Source organism: Cryptomeria japonica, chromosome 10, assembly GCF_030272615.1.
Source record: "Cryptomeria japonica chromosome 10, Sugi_1.0, whole genome shotgun sequence".
Lineage (NCBI taxonomy): Eukaryota > Viridiplantae > Streptophyta > Pinopsida > Cupressales > Cupressaceae > Cryptomeria > Cryptomeria japonica.
Window position 1 is genome coordinate 338,308,757 of NC_081414.1, and position 17,985 is coordinate 338,326,741.

Genomic DNA, 17,985 nt, shown 5'->3' on the forward strand with positions numbered 1-17,985 from the left:
GCAGCAAGCTGGTTAAAGCTACCCTGTTAAGGGATTTTCCAACTATTGAAGTGATTAGAGATCAATAGGTATTACAATGATCTAGTAATACCACTCAATGCCAATGTAGATCCATTTTAGTTCCTTCCTTTTGCACACACTTTGCAAGTATCGATTCTCTTATTTGGTCTAGCAAGAATCACGTATCTCTGCACTTAGATACACACACAATATTTGCCAACAATCTCAACATGTAACACAACATTGACCTTATAGGAAACAGATAGGTCGGTAGCATAAACCCTAAACCCTAAACATTTAGGTTGAGAAATTCAGTCGGTTCAATCCTAACCATTGAACACTTTGCATTTGAATACAACGGTCTTGAATAGATCTCAAGACATTCTCCATCTTTCGTTCTTCACCGCTTCTTGGAGGCGATAACCCATCACACGTTCTTCACTGTTTGTAGGGACTTTGCACATTCCCAAGGTAGATAGTATCAATCCCCTTCATGCAAGATCCTTCACGCACATGAGGCTGATGTGGCAAGATGATCTGATCTTTATTACAATGCTAACTCATCACATAATGCCATCGATTGAATCACATAGGCTCGAAACACTTCAACCAAAAACCCTGAGGCTGGGACTACCAACCAGTAGTCATACCATATTAAACCTTGATAGAAAACATTCCATATACCGATTCACTTGGATAAACATACCGCTTCACTTTTTTCACATATACCGGTTCACAACATTATACTGGTTCACTTTGCCAGTTGCTTAACTTCAATAAACCGGTTCACTCTTCAACATATTATTGGTTCACTCTTTAGCATATTACCGGTTCACTCTTCACCATATTGACATCAATGACAACACAATATCATCATGTCAACATACTCCACACATATGCCAACAAAGTTATATTTGGGTTGAAATTAATAGACAATTGATTCACCCCCCCCCCCCTCTCAGTTGCCTCTAGGTCCTAACAGGTCCCTCTCTCAATCTCATTTCTAGATCTAGCTTACTGTGTTGGGCTTTGTTAGAGAATTTTAATAATTAGTTATGCTTTTTTGCTTAAGTTTACTTAGTTGTTCTTATAGTAGCTTAAGTTCTCTTAGTTGTGCTTCTCTTTTAGTTAGAGTTGAGATTTTTTTAGCTTATGATGCTTGCACTTTACTTCTCCTAATTATAGCTTAGAGAATCCTTTTACTTCCTATAAAGCATGTCATTGTGCATTGTAATATTAATTCTGCAATCCTTTCTTTTGAGGAATATGGCATATTTTTCTTGCTACTCTTTGTTTGTAAAAGGTGTTCTTGTTTTTTGTTTGATCTTCTAGGCTTGTGTTGCAAAATTCAACATGGTATCAAAGTTCAATCTTTACTTCAACATGGTCTTAGAGCATGGATTCAACAAACCCCATTTCGAGCGTTGAGAGTTTCTTTTCTCAGAAATATTTAGGGTCACTAGGTTTGCCTTCTTGTGTCAATTTGGAAGTGGATAATTTTTTATCATCTTTTGGAGAAAAATGGGCATTTGATTTTTTTAGAAATTTTCCATTTTAAATTTTTTTCTATTTTTGGAAAGTTTCCATTTTCAAAGAGTTTCTATTTTTGGAACCATTTAATTCTTCCATCCCTAATTCACATGTAGTTGGTTTTTTTTCCATAAGTAGGTCATACAAAGTCAAAATCATACAAACAAGATATCATTGGAAATCTAGTTCTGACACTGATCTGGTGGTGCTAGTATTTTGTCAAATTTTGCTCCATTTTTTTGTACCAAGTCTAAGAAGTTAGAAGTCTAGCTTTGCGCTTCCAAGGCCATATCTTGCACATTTAGACTTCATTTTCTAAAAACCAAATATCGTTGGAAAGGGGGTTTAGTGCTCTATCTAGATCTGCTGCTATTGTTTCCATATCTTATCTCATGTATTTTTTATTCAATCTTTTTACATATGGTTTTTAGGGAGTTTGCACATTCTGTTGTGCCTTATTTTGTGCATGTACTATATCATAAAGTACTATGGGGAGATGTGTAGTGCCTTTTCTTTTTCCAACTTTGTCTAGTGAGTGTCCCTCTATGACAACATCGAATCCTATAGATTCATGTCCAATGAGTGTGTGCATTGGTTGTGAAGCAAGGGAAAACCAAAGCAAGGTTAGATGGTTAGTTTAAACCCAAATAAAAATTAAAAACCAAATAAATTATAAAACAAGCATCTTATACCTTGCAAGAGAGAGTTATCTCATGTCCTCCGATTGAGCTATTGGTGAAGCCAAGGATGCGCCCCTCCTTAACTTATTTTGATTAGCTCCTTGATTGGGATGTGGATTTCTCTCCACACACAACAAGATTGGTTGGATTTGGATTGGATTTGAATGATGATGGATATGGATTAGATGAGAGAAGATTTGGGCATTATGATGGCGTGATGGATGATTTTGGATTTCAAATTAACAACATAAGATTAGATGAGAAGTAGATCAAGGGATCAAATGGATAGCATAAGAATGTATGGAAAGTGGATGATTTGTGAGGAGAAGAGACTCCAATTTATAGATTGGAGGAGGCCAAAATGAAGGGCCAAGATTGATTTTGGGATGAAGGGTTGAGATCAATTTGAGAGGGAGCACATGGATTGAGAGGACAAGGTGTGGGATTTAAGAGATGTGCCATAAAGGCATTTCTTGTCTCCACACCCCTCAAGGTTCATGGGGAAGATCTCCCAAGTACATTGGGAAGAGAAAAAAGGAATATAAAATTCCTTGGGGGGAGGGAGGTGGAATTAAAAATTCCAAAATAAGAGGATGTGTGGGAAGACTAAATGGATAAAGGAATTAAAAATTCTTTGGGAAGAGGATTCATGGGGAAATTCAAAGAATTTGAATTTGTTTGAAAGGATCAAGGTGATTAGAAATGTGCATATGTTTAAGGGGATTGATTAGGTGGCTTAATGAGTGATTAGAGTGCAAGTGGGAAACTTAGGAGTATGTGACATGAGAAAGAATGAGTGAATGAATATAAAATTGGAGAATAATGATAAGTATGATTAAGGAAGAATTAATTAGGCTAAGTGGAGATTAGGGAAAGTGATTTGTAGGAATCACTTTAGTTAGGTTAATTAATTAAAATTAATTAACTAAGTGGATTTTAGAAGAAATAATGGTTGAGGTGACTTTGGAAGAATGGGGAAATAATTAATTAATTGATAAATTAATTATTGGACTATAGTGATAAGATTTATTAAAATTGATTTAATTAACCTTAAGAAGAAGGGAATTGACACAATTAAACTGTTTAATTATATTGACAAGGTTAAATTAATTTTAGGTGTCTAAATTTTGCCTCTCTTTGATATAGCATCATGAAGTGATGTTATATCAAAGAATAAAATATAGTGGATGGAAAGAATAAGGACTAGTAGCATGATGCCCCATTCATAGGTGAAATGAGGAAGGATGACAAGGAGGTAGTGGTATGCCCCCTTGAGAGTAAATGCAGGTTCCAAGAACATGGGTGTGCTCTCAAAATAAATAGGAGGACTAGATAATGAAAAGATGAAGATGATGAAGGGGGAGTGAATGAATAAATTGGAGTCTCCAAGATAAATGGGTGAAATGGGATGAATGAATTAAATGGAGTGGATAATATTTCTTGTTGTGTAAACGTGGAGAGCAAACCTAGTTTTGATATTGCCACATATTATCCACACATTGATTATAGGAATTAGGATGTTTTGAATATCTGAGGCGTGGACTAGACTCTCAAACAATAGATATCTCTATGTACATAGGCTCGCAAACATCGATGATGATGTAAATGAGAGACTATAGGATCATACAAGAGAAACCATCAAGCACGCCATACCACAAAAATAATGCTCCATTATACAGCAACCAAGATATGCTGAGATATAGGATGATCAGGGCAGCCCTAAACAAGTATAGTCCTGGGACACAAGATGAAAATCAAAGTGACAAGCTCAATAATGACATCTCTTGCCAAGAGTGGGACATGAATTTAGTTAGGATGCCAGACATAGGAAGGATACATCCCGATGGGTAGGAAGATGGATTTGGATAAATTGTCAGACATGGGAAGGATGCATCCCGATGGGCAGGGTACAAATAGATTGATAGATGCAAGAGACAAGATGATGTGAAGGATTCCTAGGTGAGAGGATTGATGCTTGGATTTGATTAACATAGTATGGATGGGTGTTTGGATATGATACAAATAGAGGATAATGGATATGGATAATGCAGATGGTAGGATAGCATGGATGAAGCTTTCCCCCAAGTGTAGAGTGCAAGAAGATGGGGAGACTACACATGATGCTTGTTTTAGGCATCTAGTTCCATGGATAGTATATATGCTATAATAGAGCGAGAAGGATAAGAGATGCGAAATGAACTGGGATTGACTTGGTAAATGGGCTAGGATGGGAGACATGGATAGGTGAAAGTTGGATAATTTTGAGTGATGTATGAGCTAGATGTGGATGATTGATAGGGTGATCCATGAACTTCCATGAGAATTTCTCATACCAAGCTTTGAAGTTTGGATGTGGATTTGGGTAGCCATGTGACCTCAAAATGCTGAGAATGGGGGGGATAAGTTGGGATTGGATAGACTTGATTTAAAAAAAGTAATGAGATGATGTTCGATGAAGATGAGGACTAGGACTTAGAAACTTTAGATTGGATTGATGGATTGATTTGATTTGATTTGATTTGCTTTCGAGTTGAATTTGATTAGATTGGATTGGTCCTTGGGTTGGGAAAAGATTGATTTGGATTAAAATGAAACCTTTGCCCTTGGATTAGGACTTAAGTGAGGCATGAAAGGATCCAAATGATTAAACCTTCTTCTACTTAGGGTGGAATTGCATGCCTAAGCAAAATAGGGAAAAAGCATCCAAATGAATAAGCCTTCTTCTACTTAGGGTGGACTTGTGTGCCTAAGAAAAATAAGGAAAAGGATCCAAATGATTAAGCCTTCTTCTACTTAGGGTGGGCTTGCGTGCCTAAGAAAAATAGGGAAAAGGATCCAAATGATTAAGCCTTCTTCTACTTAGGGTGGACTGCCTAAGTAAAATAGGGCAAAAGGATCCAAATGATTAAGCCTTCTTCTACTTAGGGTGAACTTGCGTGCCTAAGAAAAATAGGGTAAAAGGATCCAAATGATTAAGCCTTCTTCTACTTAGGGTGGATTTGTGTGCCTAAGAAAAATAGGGCAAAAGGATTTAGGGTTTTGATCAACCCAAATGATTAAGCAAAGGTACTTGGGGGAGATTATTTCCCAAGCACAAAAATACAATTGATGATTGATTAGAGGTAAAGGTCTAAATAAAACTTTCACAAAGTGTTGACTTTGGATTAGGATTGATGATTGATGATTGGATTAAAGGAATATCAATTGATTGATTGGGATTTTCAGAGATTTGATTAGGTTGATGTGCTAAGTCCTCGAAGGTGAGAAGAAAATGATTATGGATTGATGGAAGGAAGAAGAAAGGGAAGACTACCCGAGAATGAATTGATGATGAGATAAAGATATTGGTTGGGGATTTATGATCATTTGGATGGATGAAAACTGATTGGGAGGTTAGACTTGAATGGTGGTAATGAAATAGGGGTTTGATAGTGATAAAATGAAGATTGAATGGTTTGGTCAAATTTGGGAATGTTTTGGATGTTATCTACTCTTGGGAAGAGAAATCAAACAATGACAAGCACATTGTCCAAGGCAACACTTTATGACAAGCATGAAAGTGAAGGGGCCTAGATTAGCCCAAATAGATTTTACAGTTTTTGCACAAATGAAAACATGCTTGAAGACATACAACTTAGGCTAGAAAGTGGAAACCATTCAATAGGCCTCTTGCACAAGCGATACCTCAAACAAGTGGACATATAGAGATTTTGGTAGCACTGACTCCCCCTTACAGTGCACTCACTTATGGGGCATACCAGATTTTCTTACCCCAAAGATCCAAGGATATATTACATGGGAAATTCTTGTCTCATCTTGAGTGGGTACATGAGAGGTAACTTCAGGGTACAATCCACATCCCCTACACTACGAATGTGAGATTTTGGGCTACTAAAACAAGGTTCTTAGTGAAATTTCTGAGGGATCACCAATCCAATGACGGATTCTCGAAGCAAGACACTTAAGGCTCTAACTGAGCTTATCGATGTAGGGAAGGCCCCCACATACGTCGAATTCACTCAGGACTCCAGCCGCCTGACCAACTTATTTATATAGCAACTTGGAAAACCCACTCAAGATCGCACCGAGATAGTCGATATCCCTGACATGTCCCAATTCGAGATACTCTTGTGGGGTGATGAATCCCCAATCAAGAAATACCTCTCAACCACTAAAATGAAAAAGAGGGTGTTGTTGATCACTCATTATCTTACACCCAAGATCCATGAAGGTGAGGGGAGAGGATACTAGAGTGCAATGGTGGGTCCACCCAACACTAAATGTGCTAGTGCACAAGACACAAGACACAAAAGATAATTTTTTATTTTAGTCCCACACACACACACACACACACACACACACACACACACATATATATATATATGATTTTCTAATTAGAAATGCAACAAAACAATCTACTTTAGTGGAAAAAGATGTCTTGGACAGGCATGCTGCAAGAAAACAAATTAGCAGTTTGGAGATTATGCCTTGGATGAGTGAAAGTACCTACAACCACTCAAAATTAGATCAATAATAAAAAATTCCTAAGGACACAACGTAGCCACTGATCCACAAGCGGACGCGCTGAAGCGTGTGTGCAGGTGCTAAACCGCCTGCGTATGCGTTAGAGCATATCCATGCACCTAACAAAACAGAAAGCGGGAACCTTTGAAATTTAAAAATTTACAAAACTTAAATTCAAAAATTACCTAACTCGCGCGTGCTGAACTATATCACAGGCGTTGATGCACATGCGCAAGCGCTGTTCAACAGAAAATTAGTTAACCAAATTTAAAAATTCAAAATTTGAAAAATGGCAGGCTTGCTGGCTCAACGAAGGCACAGACGCTAATTCGTCTGTAAACCCAATAATTTAACTAATAGCCTAAAGTTAATGAAAAATAGACTAAAAATATAACCTAAAATTGTTTTTAAGTTCTTTTTAGATCCTTTTTACTGTTTTTGTGATTTTTGTGTGATTTTTATTAGTATAAGACTAAAAATTGAAAATTTAAGCTTAATACTAAGTGTCAAAAGATATTAGATCGAACGCACTAATGTAGAGGTGGATGCGCTGATCTGTAGAACCTGCAAAAATTAGCAGTCAGAAGTTCAAATTTCAAATCAGAGGTGCTAAACCGCGACGAATGCATTGAAGAAGTGGGGCGAACGCGCTAAAGCACCAATTTGCGAGCTAAAAACACTAAAAACTCACAAAAAGGTTAGAAATAGGGACATGGGTCCCATCAGGCGTGCCAAAATGAAGCAAGGGAAAACCAATGCAAGGTTAGATGGTTAGTTTAAACCCAAATAAACATAAAAACCAAATAAAGTATAAACCAAGCTTCTTATACCTTGCAAGAGAGAGTTCTCTCTTGTCCTCCGATTGAGCTATTAGTGAAGCCAAGGATGCTCCCCTCCTTAACTTGTTTGGATTATCTCCTTGATTGGGATGTGGATTGCTCTCCACACACAACAAGATTGGCTGGATTTGGATTGGATTTGAATGATAATGGATATGGATTAGATGAGAGAAGATTTGGGCATTATAATGGTGTGATAGATGATTTTGGATTTCAAATTAACAACATAAGATTAGATGAGAAGTGGATCAAGGGATGAAATGGATAGCATAAGAATGTATGAAAAGTGGATGATTTGTGAGGAGAGGAGACTCCAATTTATAGATTGGAGGAGGCCAAAATGAAGGGCCAAGATTGATTTTGGGATGAAGGGTTGAGATTGATTTGAGAGGGACCACATTGATTGAGAGAACAAGGTGTGAGATATGCCATAAAGGCATTTCTTGTCTCCACTGTTGGATAGTTCAGATAACCGAAAGACAACTGAGAGGGGGGGTGAATCAGCTGTCACAGATTACTTGAAGCATTAACAATTTAAACTTTAATACCAGAACCCAAAACAATAATACCAGAATAACAGTTAATCCAATTAAGCATAAACAATAATCACAGAATAAAAGTTATCCACACAACACCAAGATTTGTACGTGAAAACCTCGGTAAAGGAAAAACCACGATGGGAAGCTTACCCACAGTCAGATAATACTTCTGCAGTAAGTATGTGAATTACAATGAAGGGGCCTACACTTGCAGGAAGGCCAACAACCTAGAGCACACTGCTCATCACAAAAGGAGCCTCATTGACTACATATAAATCTAGACTACAATCCGAAGAAGAGTTGAACTGCAAAAGATAACATCTCCTATTCCTGAGTACAGTTTCGGTTAAGCTCAATACCGGAGGACTAAATCCTCTTACACAAACCCAATTCGATCTCTAATGAGCGACCAACTCCTCTACCTAAATGATATTACATTATTCGCACATTACATTCCTTGACCATGACCTCTTACAATAACCATGATGATTTACAATGAGATCTTACATCTTATTTATATAAACCCTCGACCATAAACAATCAGGTCGACCACCAAACAATAAACCAATTACATAACTACAAAACATGTCACCCTTAGACCAAACAAATAATATCCAACACATAAGACATCCCAGAAATATAACAATAGGTCCTATCCACATGTTACATTAATGCTAGTCCATAACCTAGATCAACCGAGACCAAGTATAGGTCCACACACTTCAACAATGATCTCCAAATGCCAAGTCTCGAACAAGATCACCAACATCATCCTAAAACTCCATCAGAAGCTGCACCAACACCACTTATGCAATACATCAAAGATCTCCACCAAAATCTCTGTCGGTGAAACCCTCATTGGAACCAGAAACCAATCTTCTAAGTAAACAAGATAGCATGTACCGAAACAACTGACTAAATATGAGTATGAGGATCATGAACAAGCTAATTCCATCACCATATTATACCAAACCTACCGAATCATGTCTAATCCAAGTTAACCAGAAACCACTCAACCTAGCGGGACCAGAAGGGTACCAATAAAGCATCCAAATAGTTAGTGTTGACATCAATGACAAAACATGAATGCAACACATAATCAATTCCACCAGATGGCCAACAATCTCCCCCTTTGGCATTGATGGTAACACTAGATATGAAAAACATCTAAGTACCAAGAAATGCCAAACAAGTCTCCCTCTGTGGAAGACAACCAACCAATCACCAGCATATAGCTCTGAATATCAATATCTCTCCCTGTTTGAATAATATCTCTATAAAGTTCTAAATTTCTTTTTCACATCACTATCTCTCCCCCTTTGACATCAATGCCAAAAATCTGATAAAAATAGCAAAGCAAAAACATAAGCCTCTGAATCTCAAAGTTGACTACTCCCCCTGAGTAGCAGCATCCCACATCAGTGTTAGAATGAATAGTATCTCTTGATAATGCATGTCGGACTTATGCCAAACCGCATCAATCAAGTCTCTGCTAGAGGAGCAAAAACCCCCAATTTGTCTCTTAGGTATTCAAATGATTCCTTGGATAAAGGTTTAGTGAAAATATTTGTAATTTGTTCTTTAGTGTTCACATAAACCAGTTTAACTTCATTTGCTTCCACCTTTTCCTTCAAAAAGTTATACATGATAGATATGTTCTTTGTCTTAGAATGAAATACCAGATTCTTTGATATATCAATAACAACAGAGTTATCACAGTGAATAACTACCAGTGCATCACAATCCACCTTTATATCCTTCAACATTTGTTTCATCCATAAAACTTGTGTACAGTTAGTAGTAGTAGCAACATACTCAGCTTCAACAGTAGATAAAGAAGTACATGACTGCTTCTTGTTGATCCATGAAACCGACTTCTTTCCAAGAAAGAAAGCTCCATCAGAAGTACTTTTTCGGTCATCAACATCTCCAGTCCAGTCAGCATCTGTATATGCACATAAAGTAAAGTTATCATCCTTAGGGTACCATAAGCCATATTCTGATGTACCTTGCAAGTATCTAAAAATCCTTTTCACTGCCATCTCATGATTATCTCTAGGATCACTCTAGAGTATTGAAACAATACAAACAACATTCATAATGTCAGGCCTAGTCTGAGTCAAATAAAGTAGACCCTCAATCATAGATTTGTATCTTATAGGATTTATTGGTGCAGAAACATTTTTCCTTGTCAATTTCTCACTTGTAACCATAGGTGTACTTATCGGTTTAGAATCTCCCATACCAAATTTCTTCAACAATTCTTTAGCATATTTAGTTTGACAGATAAAAATACATTTGTCAGTCTGAGTAATCTACAAACCTAAGAAAAATTTCATCTCACCAATCATAGACATCTCAAATTCTTTCTCCATAGTCTTACAAAATTCTATGTATAATTTATCTTCACCTCCAAAAATACTGTCATCAACAAATACTTCAACAATCAGTATATCATTATCAGTGATTTTATAATATAAATTACTATCAGCACTGCCCTTAGTAAAACCAAGCTTTAAAATATATTTATCCAACCTTGCATACCAAGCTTTGGGTCCTTGTTCCAATCCATATAAAGCTTTCCTTAACCTGCAAACCATATCAGTATCATTTGATAGTGAAAAGCCATCAGGTTGCTCAATATAAAATTCTTCACCAAGATCCCCATTCAAAAATGCACATTTAACATCCATCTGATAAACCTTGTAGTTTTTATAAGCAACATAGGCAAGAAATAATCTTACAGCTTCAATCCTAGCTACCGGTGCAAAAGTTTCTCCATAATCAATTCCTTCCTTCTAAGAATATCCTTTACAAACCAATCTAGCCTTATTCCTTATAACTTGACCATCCTCATTCAATGTATTCCTAAAAACCCATTTAGTTCCAATAACATTTTTATTTTTAAGTTGGGGAACCAAAGTCCATGTGTTATTTTTCTCAATCTGATCCAATTCTTCTTCCATAGCTTTTAACAAAAATTCATCTTTACATGACTCAATTACTGATACCGGTTCAAATTGTGTAATTAAACATACCTCATTAGTTGTCAGTCTTCTTCTTGTCATCACTCCATTGTTTTTAATCCCAATGATTTGATCTTCAGAATGATTCAATCTCACATACCTAGGAGTCTTCTAACTCTCTGTTCCTCTTCCTTGTTCTTCAGTTAATGTAGAATTCTCTAATATTTCTGGAGAAAATGGTTCAACTCTTTGTTCCAGTAAAGGTGCTACCAGTTCAAATAATCATTTCCATTGTCGGTTTCTTCTAATAAACTCTGATTTGACTTTTGCTTAGCTCATTTATTTTGACATTAGCACTCTCCACAATTCTCTATAATCTCTTGTTATAACATCTATATGCTTTTCTTTCATTAGAATAACCAATAAATATGCCTTCATCACATCTAGGATCAAATTTCCCAATAGTATCATCTCTCCTAATATAACATTTACTACCAAAAATTCTGAAATACTTAACTGTATGTGTATTGCCAAACCATAATTCATAAGGTGTCTTACCAGTTTCTCCTTTGATATGTACTTTTTTGAATGTGTAAACCATTGTACTCACTACTTCTCTCCAGTAGATATGAGGTAGATTAGCTTCCATCATCATTGTTCTAGTAGCATCCAAGATAGTTTTGTTTTTCCTTTCCACAACTCCATTTTGCTGAGGTGTCTGGAGAGTAGAAAATTGTCTTCTAATACCATGCCTGTCACAAAAGTTATTAAACTCACCAGATGTGAATTCTCCACCATGATCTGATCTCAAACATTTAATCTTTAATCCTATCTCAGTTTCCACTTTATCCTTAAAGATTTAAAACTTTTCAAATGCTTCATATTTTTCTCTCAAAAAAGTAACCCATATCATTCTACAATAATCATCAATTATTAGCATGAAATATCTATCACCATGAAAACTTTTAATTCTATCAGGGCCACACAAATCGGTATGAATAAGATCAAGAACATCATTTTATTTATCTTGTATACTCCTAAAAGATGTTTTGACCTATTTACCCATTTGACATTCTTTACATATCGAAATATAGGGCTTCATAATCTTAGGTATATTTCTAACAACCTTAGTTGAACTAATCATCACAATGCAATCAAAATTCACATGACACAACCTTTTATGCCATAACCAACTCTCATCAATCTATGTAATCAAACATGTCTTCTCACTGGAGTTCAAATGAAATATGTTACCTTTTATTTGTGTATCGGTTGCAATCTCCAAGCTAGATCTGTTAATGATTTTGCATTTTCCATCCTCGAACTATAATTGAAATCCCTTATCTACCAATTTTCCTACACTCAAAAGATTATGTTTCAAACCTTCAACATAATAAACATTGCCAGTATTGGTCTTACCATCCAATGATATAGTTCTTTTTCCCTTGATCATACATGCCTTGTCATCTCCAAATCTAACTAGTCCACCATCAATTTCTTGCAAAGATAAAAACTTCCCTTTATCTCTAGTTATATGATGTGAAAAACCACTATCAATTACCCATTCATCCTTGTCCTCAATTTTACTAGCAAGTGACTTCTCCTCAGGTACATTCTCTTCCAGTGCCAGATCATCTTTCTTGATAGCCAAGAACACACATTCCTTCCCATTGCCAGATCCACTAGCAAAGTCTTCTGTCGGTTCATCATCTGAATCAGTAATGCCTTCCTCATCCACTATGTAGGATGATTTGTCTTTGTTTTAATTGAATTATACTTGTTCTAATATCTAGGGTTAGGCTTAAATGATCTTTTAACTCTTTCTTCAAATCTTGAATTCGTTTCAGGACATCTAGATGCAAAATGACCAATTTTATTGCATGCAAAACATTTAAAAGGTACTTTTCCTTCATACTTACTTCCTACTAGTCCTTTTGATACTCTTCTAGCAAATAGTGCTTCAAGTTTCTCAAACTCATCATCTTCTCTCTTCATATCTTCTAGTTCTTTTGCATATAAAGCTTTCTAGTCTTGCTTATCGGTTGTAGATGTAGATGTATGAAAAGAAGGTTCAGTCTTCACAACTCCAGAAGGTCCAAATTCCTCAAGCTCAAAAGCAGATAGTTTCCCAACCAAAGTATCTCTGTTGAAAGATGTATTAGCCATTGTTCTCAACTCATTAATAGCAGTAGCCTTCATTTTATAAGTCAGTGGTAGGGCTCTCGGGACTTTAGAAACAATTTCATCTTCACTCAGAGTTCCACCACAACATTGAATTCCCATAAGAATCTCATTTACTCTTTCCATGAATGCAGTAATCCTTTCATCTTCTTCCATCTTCAGGTTCTCATATCTCACCCGGTAACCATCAAGTTTACCAATCTTCGCTTAGGGTCACCTTCATTAAGAGTCTGCAACTTATCTCATATAGCCTTTCCAGATGATTTGTCTATTAATCCCATGATTTGCTAATCAAAAAGTGCACACAAGAGGGCTTCTCTTGCTCTACAATCATTCTCAAGCTCCTTGTCTAGGTTAGCTGGAGGAGGATTACCAGATACCAGATTAAAAGGTGTGACACTATTCTGTGTGATCTCTCAAATCACCTTACCAAGATATCTCAGATGAGTCTCCATCTAAATCTTCCATACTATATAATTTGTTCCTTCAAGCCTTAGTATATCCCTTCAAAAGATAGCTCCAGAAGAATTGGATGAATTTGAACTGTTAGTCACCATAGGATCTTCCTCAAGCGGTTAAGCTTTCTGCAGAAAGGACCAAAGCTCTGATACCAATTGTTAGACAATTCAGATAACCAGAAGACAACTGAGAGAAGGGGGGTGAATCAGTTGTCATAAATTACTGGAAGCATTAGCAATTTTAATTTTAATACCGGAACCCAAAACAATAATACCAGAATAGCAGTTAATCCAATTAAGCATAGACAATAATCACAAAATAAAAGCCATCCACACAACACCAAGATTTGTACGTGAAAACCCCGGTAAAGGGAAAAACCACGGTGGGAAGCCTACCCACAGTCAGATAATACTTCTACAGTAAGTATGTGAATTACAATGAAGGGGCATGCACTTACAGGAAGGCCAACAACCTAGAGCACACTGCTCATCACAAAGGAGCCTCACTAACTACATATAAATCCATACTACAATCCAGAGAAGAGTTGAATTGCAAAAGATAGCATCTTCTATGCTTGAGTACAATTCCAGTTAAGCTCAATACCAGAGGACTAAATTCTCTTACACAAACCCAATTCGATCTCCAATGATCGAACAACTCCTCTGCCTAAATTATATTACATTATTCGCACATTACATTCCTTGACCATGAACTCTTACAATAACCACGATGATCTACAATGAGATCTTACATCTTATTTATACAAACCCTCGACCATAAACAATCAGGTCAGCCACCAGACAATAAACCAATTACATAACTACAAACCATGTCGGCCTTAGACCAGACAAATAATATCCAACATATAAGACATCCCAAAAATACAACAATAGGTCCTATCGACACGTTACATTAATGTCGATCCATAACCTACATCAACCGAGACCAAGTATAGGTCCACACGCTTTAGCAATGATCTCCAAACGCCAAGTCTCAAACAAGATCACCAACAACATCTTGAAACTCCATCAAAAGTTGCACCAACACCAATTATGCAATACATCAAAGATCTCTGGACCAAAAGCTTTGCTAGTGAAACCCTCATTGGAACCAGAAACCAATCTTCTAAGTAAACAGGATAGCATCCAATCACCAAACCGAAACCAACTGACCAAATATGAGTATGAGTATCATGAACAAGCCAATTCCATCACCAGATTATACCGGAGCCTACCAGATCATGTTGGATCCAGGTTAACCAGAAACCACTCAACCTACTGGGACCAGAAGGGTGTCGGTAAAGCATCCAAACAGCTAGTGTTGACATCAATGACAAAACATCAATGCAACACATAATCAATTCCACCAAATGGCCAACTTCCACACCCCTCAAGGTTCATTGGGAAAATCTTCCAAGTACATTGGGAAGAGAAAAAAGGAATATAAAATTCCTTGGGGGGAGGGAGGAGGAATTAAAAATTCCAAAATAAGAGGATGTGTGGGAAGACTAATTGGATAAAGGAAATAAAAATTCCTTGGGAAGAGGATGCATGGGGAATTTCTTTGAAAGGACCAAGGTGATTAGGGATGTGCAAATGATTAAGGTGATTGATTAGGTAGCTTAATGAGTGATTAGAGTGCAACTGGGAAAGTTAGGAGGATGTGACATGAGGAGAGAGAATGAGTGGATGAATATAAAATTGGAGAATAATGATAAGTATGATTAAGGAATAATTAATTAGGCTAAGTGGAGATTAGGGAAAGTGATTTGTAAGAATTACTTTAGTTAGGTTAATTAATTAAAATTAATTAAGTGGATTGTAGAAGAAATAGTGGTTGAGGTGACTTTAGAAGAGTGGGGAGATAATTAATTTATTGATAAATTAATTATTAGATTATAGTGATAAGATTGATTAAATTTGATTTAATTAACTTTAAGAAGGGAATTAACACAATTAAACTGGTTAATTATGTTGACAGGCTTAAATTAATTAAATATTAATTTAATTAATTTTAGGTGTCTATAGGTTGCATACCCTTTTTTAGTTGCAAGTACTTTCTTGTGCATATTTAGATTCTCCTTCATGCACTATTTTGTGACACACAATTTTAGTGGACCTATCATTTCTCTCCCTTATCAGTATTGTTAATCTTAGAGGATCTGGTTAATACTAAGAGGGGGGCTGAATTAATATTAACAATAATTTGAAATCAAAAACTCAGAATCATAAAACTTTCACCAAATCAAATATAGATCAACACTAGAGTCATTTACCAGTACCGGTATCTACTGATAAACATTTGCTAAACTGATATATCAATGTTGCACATTAATTGCATATTTACCATGCATAAATTGAAAGTAAAGCAAACCATCACATCAAAAACATTTACCATGTGAACACCATGATTTTCACGTGGAAACCCAAATAGGGAAAAACCACGGTGGGAATTGGTACCCACAAATATTTTGCATTCTTTCGGAATGCGTCTTTTTAGGAGCCAAGCTCGGTTAGAAGCTTACAATGATGCCTTGTTAGGAGTAGACCTTGTTAGGAGTCACCCGGTTAAGGGATTTACCTCAGCCCTATTAGGAGCTTTGATCTGTTAGGATCAACCTCACAAGAGGATTTAGAACTCAGATATTGAGTCACCCTGTTAGGGGATTTTACAATGTGAGGCATGTTAGGACCTACCCGGTTAAGGGATTTTAGTTGTTGTAATTGTTAGAGAACAATAGTGAATGATATGTGTATTACACTCAACTGCTTTCTTGATCAAATCCAATTAAGTTCTAAGTCTGCATCACTCTGCAGATCTTCTCACACACCCTGGTTCAACTTCACACACTTCTCAAAATCATCGACACTTGAAAACATCAACCTTACCGACATAAATAACCTTTACAAATAGGTTGACATCAAAACCCTAAGACTTACTACATAGATCATCATAGATCTTTACAACTCATTATAGATCATCATATGGATCATTACAATCAATTACAAATCAATATCAATCGTTGAATGATCATAAATCGTCACCGCAAGTCAATCTGGTACAAAGTCAAACACTTATCTCATTCCGCTAAGCAATTTGCACATTCCAAAGAAATTCTCTCCAAACAAGCCAAAACATATTTCAAACACATCATGTGGTTTGTGTCGCATTATCATCAACATGTGAACTTTATGTAGATCACCACCATACCAAAAATCATTACTAGTCAAGAGAATTCTTTACCGGTCCTTAAACCCTTCTTAAACCTTGGCAAAAACTCAACAAAAATTATAAACATAACTTCTGGTTGTCACAACATGATGCGGTTCTAGTCAGATACATGTTACAATGATAGAAACTTACATTCAAAACCATAAAGCCTCAATCATCACCAATCGCAAGATACAATCAGAATATTTCCTCGTTTACCAGTTAAGGTCATAATTCTCAGTTTCTTGATTATTACTGGTAAGCCCTCTCTGATAGACTAAAAGATTTAGATGGCACAATTCAACATAAGTAAACATCAGTAGACATGAATAAACATTGGTTGCCATCAATGGCAACATAAATAACTGATCAAAGTCATCCATCATGCAACCTTGATCTCTTCATCACAATGTCATCTCAAACAGTCTTGTACCGGTTCAGTCATCATTCTCCAGCTGTATCAATTATTCCAAACATGCCAACAAGTATTATGGGGGGTTCTACTATTGGTATTAATGCTTCCTTGTTTTTTCTTTAGAGTGTGCTACATATTTAGTATTTTTTCCTATGTACTATCTAGATGTAGTGATTGTATTTCAGTGAGATGGAGCTTTTACCATATAGACACTCTTGCATTCTAGTTTTGTGGAGGCAAATTATCCTCAGTTAATCAATTCTTTAGACTATTGGCACTTGCATTTTTTACTAGTAATTTATTCTTAAATGGTTGAGTAGGGTGGTTGGGTTCACTCATGCAGATTCATGTGCCATCTATATCTTTGATTACCAGGTATTTTTCCTTTGTTTGCCATCTAATTGTTTGAGTAATATTGTTGGGGGCACTCATATAGATTCTTGTCTTCTTAATCTTATTCATCATCTTGATTTTTAGAGGAGGTTATTCATTTATCACTATAGCAACTATCATTTGACAGTTTTCTACAACTTCCCTATGCTTCAAAGTATTTTCTTCATGTTCCTAATCTTTTTTAGGGACATTTAATTGGTGGCTTCTTAGTCCCCCATTCTCTTTCTCTCTTGTTTGGAGAGGAGTTTT